Below are 9,970 nucleotides of genomic sequence, written 5' to 3' on the forward strand. Positions count from 1 at the left end.
AGCTTTATGTTCTCAACTTTCCCCTTTCCATGCATTTCCACTTAAACACTTCATCCACAGTCTGTATCAACAAGTATTGTAAACTTTTCCCAGCTTTTACATGACTTTGTTGGCACTGCTAATTTCACCAAATAATTCCATAACTAGATAATTCTTTAAATGATCGTACAGCGGTCCATTTACTATCAGCTAGCGCAATTTCTTGTGGGAGGGTTAACATCACTGCATTTCTCGAAATTTTCTTGTGTTTGCCACCCATGGCTCCTCTCCCAATGTCAACGTGATCAAGGACCATAGAAACTTACGAATCACATCAATTAGAGCGTTATGGATTTGTGAAAATGAATTTTAAAATGGTTTAGCTGAATGGCCTACTTTAAAAAAACAAGAGAGTGTCATTGTCATTTAAGCATGCAGCAATACAAGCGATTAGCTCAATGGCCTACTTGCTGCAATACCCTGCTATCAGGACAAAAGCCCAGGACACTTAGTGACTTTGATGTAGAGACTGAGACATGTCGGAAGAATAAGAGGGTGTGGGGAAGACAATTTACCCAGGTGCATCCCATTATTGCACATTTTTAACCATACCAAGGACATCAACAATAGAGGGGAAACTCGATATTCCTATAGTTTATAATTCACTCATGCTCTTTACAGTGGCGGCTCGCCATGGGAGTGCTGTGGGGTGGTGAGGCGGGTGAGGAAAGGGCTGGTTGGGGGTAGTGTAGTCTGACATATGACGGACAGGGGTAAGGTAAGTAATTAAATAAATAAAACAATTTAGGTTGGGCGCTGCATCGCCAACTCGGCAAAACAGCGCGCGTAAGGTAAATTATTTTATTTATTTAATTACTTACCTTACTCCTGTCCGTCGTATGTCGGACTGCACTAACCCCCACCCAACCCCTCCCCCGCCCACCCCACCGCCCCGCAGCACTGCCACGGCTAGCCGCCGCTGCTTTTGATGTGTTTCAGGCTATACTATACCTGTGTATGTTGGTGTTTAATTACAGACTGCATCCTTTACTCCTTTTGAGAAAATGTTGTCGTTTACGTGGATCTGTCCAGTGGATGGTGAAGAAGGCACAGAGGACACAGTAAGTAGTTTTATCCTCGAATATATACTGCTCTTATGATAACAGTACAAAACGTTTCCCAGTTCTTTGAAACTAAATTGCATCAGCTTAGACTTCCTAAAAGTGGAATTATTTTATATTGTAAAGTATCTCCAGTTAAAAAGCGACTCAATGTAATTCGTGCTCATTTTCTTCCTCTTCGCATCCTAAAAAACGCTGACTGCTTTAGCTCTTAATTCCAAATCTCTCAATCTCTGCCTCTTCACTTGTCTATTTTATCACTGCATCCTTTTCTAGAAATCTGTTATTTTCAACAACGATTTATATACTGTAGTATTCAGAAAAGTGATGGATAGAACACTTGAACTAATTTCAGCTATTGTTAATTACCCGGGGCTGAGTATTAGCCAATCGTTATTTTGCATATCACTGGGTTTAATCTGAATTAGCATGGTGGACAAAAGAATGATGTGATGGAATGCTACACCAAGCGACTGCCAGTGGTTAAACTAATTGTAATCATTCCTTCCATCATATTTTGTGTTACATATATACTGTTACAATTTTTAGACTACTCATACACCTGTCCATTTCCCATCACCCAAATGTATTTCTTGTGGAGGTATTCCCATAGCTCGATTTCTTAAAATTATTTTCTGACTTGCACTTATGACTTCATCCCCAATGTAAGGGGGTACGGGGCATTAGAAACAAAGTGAACACATCAGATAAACTTCAATGATTTGTGAAACCCAAATGCCAAATTAATCCACACATAATTTTACTTTGATGTAAATGTTAGTTCTTTTTTTGTTTCTTCCAGTTACCTACAACAAATATTGCTGACCAGAAGATGGATAAGAAAATTGAGGAAAAATCATTTGAAGAGGTTAGTATAATCAGTCTGTTGATATATGTTTGTGAAAAGCTGAAGAATATCCTGTTTGGCACTGATTTGCTCATGCTTACCATGCTAAGAGGGAACTAGAGATACCCTTTGCCCATTATCAATGAAAGACGAGGGCCTGGTTCCAAGGTTAGATTTTCCACACACACGACCATCATTGTTTTGCTGAGGCACACATTTCAGAGTCGTTTAAGACTAAAATATTGTGCACAGACTTTGGTACTCAGTATGATCTGTTCCCGGCTATTTCCTTCACACGTTCACCCCTCTGTTCTCTGATTTAGATAGCCATTATTAATTCTTTATGACTCTGGCTCCTTTAGTCAAGTCCACTCCTCAGACATGAAGTACCATCTCTCCAAGGTCCTTTTTCGTCTTTTCCATGATGCAGCCTTTTGAACACATTCCTTTCCACATATATAAATCATCCCTGCCATTGAACTTTGATTCTTGAGAATGTATTTTCTTTTGCGTAAACCCAGTTTAAAATATTTTGTCATAGTATATTTACGCTTGCACATTATGGGTACTGAGTTAATAGTGGTGTTCAGTTTGTTTACTGTGCCTCCTCAAATTCATTTAGGGATTCATGAAAAATGACCTCCACAACCACAAATTAGTAACAGAATGCCCACCCAAGGTATCCAAGTTATGAACATATTCATAGCTCAGAATGGGGAGTTCCATGGAGAGGTTGTGTTTTTCTGACATTTAAAAGTGTTTAATTTCGGGCTCACCCTGAAAGGCACATCCACTAAAGAGCACTCACACATTTTATTCCTGCATCCAGTGTGGTACCACAGAACCCATTTTGGAGAAGATACTTCCTCCTAGCAGAACTCTGTCATTGTACTGCCAAACTGCAGCCTAGTCAGGTGTGTTACACTGGGGAGGTCGTCCACTGACCTGCCTCAATCACCTACCTGACGCTAGGCGACGGAGACTGACTACCACCCTCTGTAGGGTGCTGGAAGGTGGTGTGTAGGCATGCCTGGAAAGCTGGACACCAGAGCTGTGTGCTGTGGAGTGTGGCTTGGGCAGGCCCGCAACAACCGCTTGGGCCACCGGTGCTGCCTCTTTGTGACTTTCTGCGGGCCTCAAGTCTACTTTCTGGGACCTGAGTAGGCCTAGCCGCAGTGATATATTGGCGTCTGTCATGGGGGTTGGAGTGGTACAGCAAGGTGAGAGGCTGACCCTCCGGGTTTGGGTGCTGCTGTGGCTACCGTTGTCTTGTGGCCGCAGCTGGGGTGCACAGGGGCTGCTGTGGCATGATGACTCGCTCCAATATGTGAGGACCACTGTGTGATCACCTGCCTTAACACAGGGGACTTGGATCGAGCCAACTGTCCCGTGGCACTGCAGGCTGTACCCGCGCTTATAGGTGAGCCATCCCAGCACCACTTCAGTAACACTACCACTGTGGAACAATGTTTGGCCTAGAGTTTATACCCTAATATCACTCTACAGATTATCTGAAAGAACCAGGTTAGTATTAGATTCCTTACCTCAGAAAATCCCCAGGCGTCAGACTGGATCCAGAAAGTTTTGAGTAGCAGTACCCCTGCGCGTCGGTAGGCGTTGTCTGCGGCTCCACGTCCGTCGTCGGCGTCGTTGGCGCCGGGATGACATCGCCGGAGTACTTAGACGCCGCCCTCGCATGCTGACGTCAGTACTTATTTTTTCCGCGCCAGCAAGCGCAGATCCGGAAAAAGTGGTACCCCTTAGTCAATTTTTAACTAAACTTTTTCGAGCATTTTTGATCCTTTTCGAAGTCTAACGACTCCGACGGTGCCGGTAGGGATGCCCGGGTTTAAGACCTGCGCCGACTGCGACCGACTGATGTCGGTTACGGACCCCGATCGCCGTTGTCTTCAACCACCACGACAAAGCCTGCTCCGACTGCCGGGCTCTGAAGTCTAAAGCTAGGCGGGGGCGGTCCCGCAAACGACTCGAGCTCCGGCAGTGGGCCCCGCGCCGGTCAAGGCCCCGGTCCGCGAGGAGGTCGAGGGACCGGTCGTGGAGTCGGAGCCACCATGGGTCCGGGAGTCGTTGTGAGAAGTTGGCCTGATATATAGTGCTCACTATTCTAGTGATCACTGTGTATCATACCAAACGACCCTTATTGATGATTGGTTGTAAGTCAACCTTATAGACCAGCTATCCTAGTAGCGTGGACAAACGCAGTCTTTAGGCTAAACTCTAGAGGGCGTGTTAAGCCAGCTGTTTTACCATCACATATACCCCTTGAACACCAAGTGAAAGGACACCACACAAGTTGTTATGAAAAATAAAGTATATTTCTTTATAACAAGTCTACCCTGAACTCTTTATGAGTCAGGGAGCTAAGCACAATACAAAACCCTTCCGAAAATACTTCAAGTTGCACAATTCACACAAATGCCCGAGGGGCACGACAAACCATATACTCTAAAAGTGGAATGCGAAATACTAGCAGGTTATGCCCGGGATGCCCCCGGGTAAGCTGAGCGCGTTACAAGTTTCATATAATAATAATAATAATAAGTAAGTAGGTTAGGAGCAGGAGGCCTAGGGAGATCGGGTGGAGAGTGTGCACTCTCACGCGGGATGCAGGACAAAGTCTATGGAGGCTAGTATTTCTAAAGTTACTGTTTTCGGACGAATCCGACTAGGTAGACTTAAAACGACAAAGGATCTGGACACTTGGATAGTGAACCTGCGTTGGAGCACCGAAATGCTCGGGTTACCTAGCCCAGGGGCTGCGGCTGCATAGGGTTCAAAAGACGTCGGGAATCCTCGTTGTAGTCTATGGAGCCTGAAAGAAGAAGTTGCCGGGAGGCGACCAGTGAAGAGGTTCGGAGTGATCCCAGCCTGGATCGGTGATGGAGACGACCTGAAAGCAGAGGGGACTCAGTTCTTAACCACTACCCAGTGATTGTGTGGGCACCAGGATGGCACCGGATGAGGTCACCGCGATCAGGTGAGTGGGCGACGCAGTCACACGGGCCAGGAGGCGTTGTCGGCGACCAGGCTGGAGGTGCGAGCTGTCCCACGAGGGTGTCTACTGTCGGCAATGCTGGACCCAGGATTGGAGCAACAACTCTTGGCAAAGGCAAGCCCAGGCGGTGGAGTCAAGATGGTGTCTGGAGGGGACCAGGAGGGTCCGGGGTGCTCCTCTTTTGGAAGGGAGCAAGGGCCAGTCTGGAGCAACCAGACCAGCTGTGAAGTCGTCGTGGTATGTCGTCAGGAGGGCCACTAGCCAACGGGCAAGTGACCGGACGACGCGGTAAGCAGCAAAGAGCAGAAGGGCCCCACGCACTTCGGTGCTGGAGCTGCTCTGGTTTGGGGCTTCTCAAACCCCAGTGCACTCACTCGAGGATCCCTCAGCGGTCGTGCTGGTTAAGCGTCGTGCAGGTTTTGAAGATGGCCGGTCCCTCAGGTCTTGTCACACCCACGAATCTCAGCTGGGCTGATGATGCAGGTAGAGGTCAGAGATGCCAGGGAATCTGGGTCTCGTCGAGCTGGTCAGTCTTGATCCAGAAGATGGACGTGCAGCAAACTGCGATGCTTAGGTGGTGCCTGCGGGTGCAGGGTGGCTACTCCTTAGCCACAAGGGAGAGTCTTCAGAGAAAGTCAAGTGTTCCTTTCGTGGAAAGTAGTTCAAGATTCAAGATTATCTAATTTGGGAAGGGGGCCCGCTCCTACCTTTATTCTAAGAAAAGGGGCTAGCACGCGACTAGGTCCTGCCCATGGGTGGGACCAGGAGGGGGGTGGTTACACCCCTCTCTCTTGTCCGGACTTTCCCCAGCTCAGTGGCTGGGGTGCCCCTGGAACTGGTTTGAGCCGGCATATGCACAGTGAGCACCGGGGTGCCACTTGCAGTCACCTTCCTCTCAGCCCTGCCTACCTGGGATACACAAAACCCTGTCTGGGATGGTGCTATCACCGCCCCTGACAGGAAACCCTTTGTCTGAGCTCTCCTCGCTGGAAGGACTCCTAGCAGCAGGAGGTCAGACTTGTGTCTGTGGTGGCAGCATCCATTTTGTGATGCTGAGGCTCGAGGTAACTTTAACCAGGGTTCACAGTTACATACATGTTGTGTCCCTCTAGAAGGGTGGAATGCTAACCCCGTCGCCAGAATTGGCGAGGGGTTAGTATTCCAATTCTTGTGACACCTTACTCGACATGTTTTGATAAAGCGATACCAAAGTTGGCAAATAACCGCGAGGATTATATTGCACTTAAGAGTATATGGTACGCGTTATCATGGAACAGCTATTAGGACTTGGTTCTGCAAGCTGCAAACGGGCTCAGCTCATGCCAGAGCACCATCTCACATAATTCCAAGCACTCTGCCTTCAGGATTGATAAGGCCTGCCATAGGAGGGACTGATAGGAATACATGTGTCCATTTTAGGGTTAGATATAGGAATACTATATCTAAAGCAAAGGGTGATTACACCACCTTGCTCCAGCTGTCGTGCAGCCAGTTGTGTCAGATTTGGGTGGCCAGCCAGGGGTGGCATAATACATGCTGCAGCCCCTGGTAGGCCCTGGGTACACCTATGCCCTGGATACCTAAGGTATGCTGTACAGGGACTGATAAGGTGACTCAGTATCCAATTAGATATGTACCTAAGGTACATGGAATCCATTTTACAGAGAGAGCAGTGGGCCTGGGGCCCTGAATAGCAGGGTCCCAGGTCAACTAAGTCGAAAAACCAGCAAAACACCAGGCAAAAAGTTGGGGGCAACCATAGTCAGATATCCACCTTCCTACAGTCGTCCTCGGTCTTCCGGCTCGAAGTCCTCAGGTAAGCACAAGAAGTCAAAGAGATGTCATCGCCCTTCCGGCTCCCCCTGGCGCTCGCGTGATGCGGCAGGGGGTTCGGGCGACACGGCCCATGCGGTCCGTCGGAGCCGCGGGCGTCGCGGACTGCTTCATACCCCTCGGTCCCTGAGCAGAACGCGACTCCGAAGGAGATTGAGGCCTTCCTCACGGCCATGAGGTCGCTCACTCCTCCGTCGGGCTCCGCAGCGCCTTCGGGCCCAGCGGCCCCGACTGGGGGCCCCAGCGGGTTGGGCGCTTTGGCCCGGACGCGGCCGGGTGCTTCGGTCCCGACACCGCTGGTGACTTCGGTCCCGGCGCCGCAGGCCCCTACATGATCCGGGTCCGGATCCGGGTCGTCGCCGGTCGACCTTACGATCTTGCCGTCGCCAGCCCCAAGGGTGTCGCCGCCTCCGGGCGTCCCCGTCCCTGATCACTCCCTCGATTCGGGTCTCGACACCGATGGGAGATTTCTACTTCTATGACCCGACCCCATCCTTTGGTCCTGAGTCTCAGGTGATGGGTGGCGAGGCGGATTGGGAGGGGTCTGAGGACCCTCTAGCACAGGAGTGCCAGTCTTATCAGGACTGGGCAGGTGAGCTAGGGGAGGCCAGTGGTCTGGACACCTCACTGGACACTAGCTTTATCTCCCCTCCTAGCGTGGCTATGGAGGAGGGGGCTGCCAACAGTGTGGTGCTGACGCGGGCGGCCAAGGCCTTGGGCCTGGAGCTCCCCGTCGCGGCCGTGAGGACTAACCTCCTCACTGAGGTCCTTAAACCGCAGGCAAGCTCGGCCGAGCCTCTGCTGCCGTTTGGTGAGGCCTTGTCTGATGATCTTCTTGCCACATGGTTCAAGCTCGCTACAGGTCAGCTTGTAGATAGTGTGAGAAGTTGGCCTGATATATGATGCTCACTAGTTCTAGTGATCACCTTGTATCAGTCCAAACAACCCTTAGTACCATAGGATTGCAGACCCTACTCTCCTACATAACCCCCCCCCCCCAAACTTAGGGACATTAAACTAACCTTGACCAGGTGAGTCTTCCTGTTCTAAGTGGAAGTACCTGGAGAGACCATCTGTATTGCCATGGTCAGTCCCTGGTCTGTGCTCCACTGTAAAGTCCATCTCCTGTAGGGAAATGGACCACCTAAGAAGTTTGGGGTTTTCACCCTTCATTTGATTTAGCCACAAGAGGGGCTTATGGTCTGTCTGAATCTTGAAGTGAGTTCCAAACAAGTATGGCCTCAACTTCTTCAGGGCCCAAACCACAGCAAAGGTCTCCCTCTCAATAGCTGACCAACGTTTCTCTCTAGGGGTCAGCCTTCTACTTATAAAAGCAATGGGCTGGTCATGACCATCAATATTCAGCTGAGATAGAACAGCTCCCACACCCAACTCAGAAGCATCTGTTTGGACAATGAAAGGTTTGGAGTAGTCTGGACTCTTGAGAATAGGTTCAGTGCACATGGCCTGCTTTAGGTCATCGAATGCCTTTTGACAGCTAACTGTCCACTGAACTTTCTTTGGCATTTCTTACTTGTCTGGTCATTAAGTGGGGTCACAATGGTCCCATAATTTCTGACAAATTTCCTATAGTAACCAGACAGGCCCAAGAAAGCTCTGACCTGTGTCTGGGTGGTTGGAGGAGCCCAGTCCTTTATGGCCTGTATCTTGCTCTCCAATGGTTGAACCTGGCCTCCACCTACAAGGTGGCCCAGGTACACAACCTGACTCTGCCCTATCTGGCACTTGGTGGCCTTGATAGTGAGGCCTGCCTTCTGCAGGGCCTCCAAAACTTTCCTCAGGTGAATCAGGTGATCCTCCCAGGTGGAGCTGAAGACATCAATATCATCTAGATATGCTACACAAAAGTTGTCCAACCCAGTGAGAACTTGGTTCACCAACCTTTGAAAAGGGGCAGGTGCATTTTTCAAATCAAAGGGCATCACCACAAACTGGTAATGACCTCCTGGGGTAGAAAATGCTGTTTTGGCTTTGGCATCCTCAGCTGACCTGATTTGCCAATAACCAGCTGTTAGGTCAAATGTACTCAAGAATTTGGCAGAAGCCAATTTATCTATGTGCTCATCTGCTCTAGGTATTGGATGGGCATCTGTCTTAGTGACAGCATTGAGACCCCTGTAGTCTACACCAAACCTCCTTTCTCTCTTACCATCCTGGGTGTGAGGTTTTGGCACTAGAACTACAGGACTAGCCCAAGGGCTCTCTGAGGGTTCAATGACTCCCAATTCCAACATCTTTTGTACTTCTTGCTTTATGCAGTCCCTCACGTGGTCAGGTCGCCTGTAGATTTTACTCTTTATAGGCAGACTGTCACCAGTGTCCACCTCATGGGTGCACCAGTTTGTCTGACTGGGTGTCAGAGAGAACATTTGTCTAAAGGATTGAAGAACCTGTTTGCAATCCTTTTGCTGATGCTCAGAGAGGCTGTCAGAAAAGACTACACCATCTACTGACCCATCATCAGGGTTCTGAGTGAGCAGGTCTGGGAGAGGGTCACTCTCTTCCTCCTGTCCCTCATCTGTGGCCATGAGCAAGCTCATGTCCTCCCTGTCAACAAATGCCTTGAGCCTGTTCACATGAAGTACTCTGTGAGGGCTCCTGGGAGTTCCAGAGTCCACCAGGTAGGTGACCTCTCCCTTATTTTCAATGATCTGAATTGGAGGATGGCCCTGCTGCATACTTCAAAATGCATCAATACCTTGAAAAGCGTCTTGATGGAAGTACTAATCATTAAACATAACACGCACCAAAGATAAAGACCTCGAGCCAAGGTTACTCCACAATGATTTGCACATTCTGGGGGTCCCGGATTCCATGACTGTTGGACTGATGGAACTGTTTGTAGGAAAGATGCTCCACATTCTTGTTTGGCATAGACAACCTATCATCTATGTCCCTAGTTGAAAGGGTGCTTCGATCCCTGGGTGTTTTCCCTCTTCCAGCAGCACCATCTAAACCTATCATAGCGTGGGTGCTAAATTCTAGGGTCCGGCACGTTATTTTTCAGCAGTCAATTTCTGTTCAAAATTCACAGCAGGCCTTCCTTACATCCTTATATGCCAGCGACATAATACTGTAAAAGGAGTATTCTGTGGTTAACCAAAACCCTGTTCTGAGAGAGATAATTAAATCTGGACAATTCTTTGGACTTCA

Source organism: Lissotriton vulgaris, chromosome 2_2 (assembly GCF_964263255.1).
Source record: "Lissotriton vulgaris chromosome 2_2, aLisVul1.2, whole genome shotgun sequence".
Classification (NCBI taxonomy): domain Eukaryota; kingdom Metazoa; phylum Chordata; class Amphibia; order Caudata; family Salamandridae; genus Lissotriton; species Lissotriton vulgaris.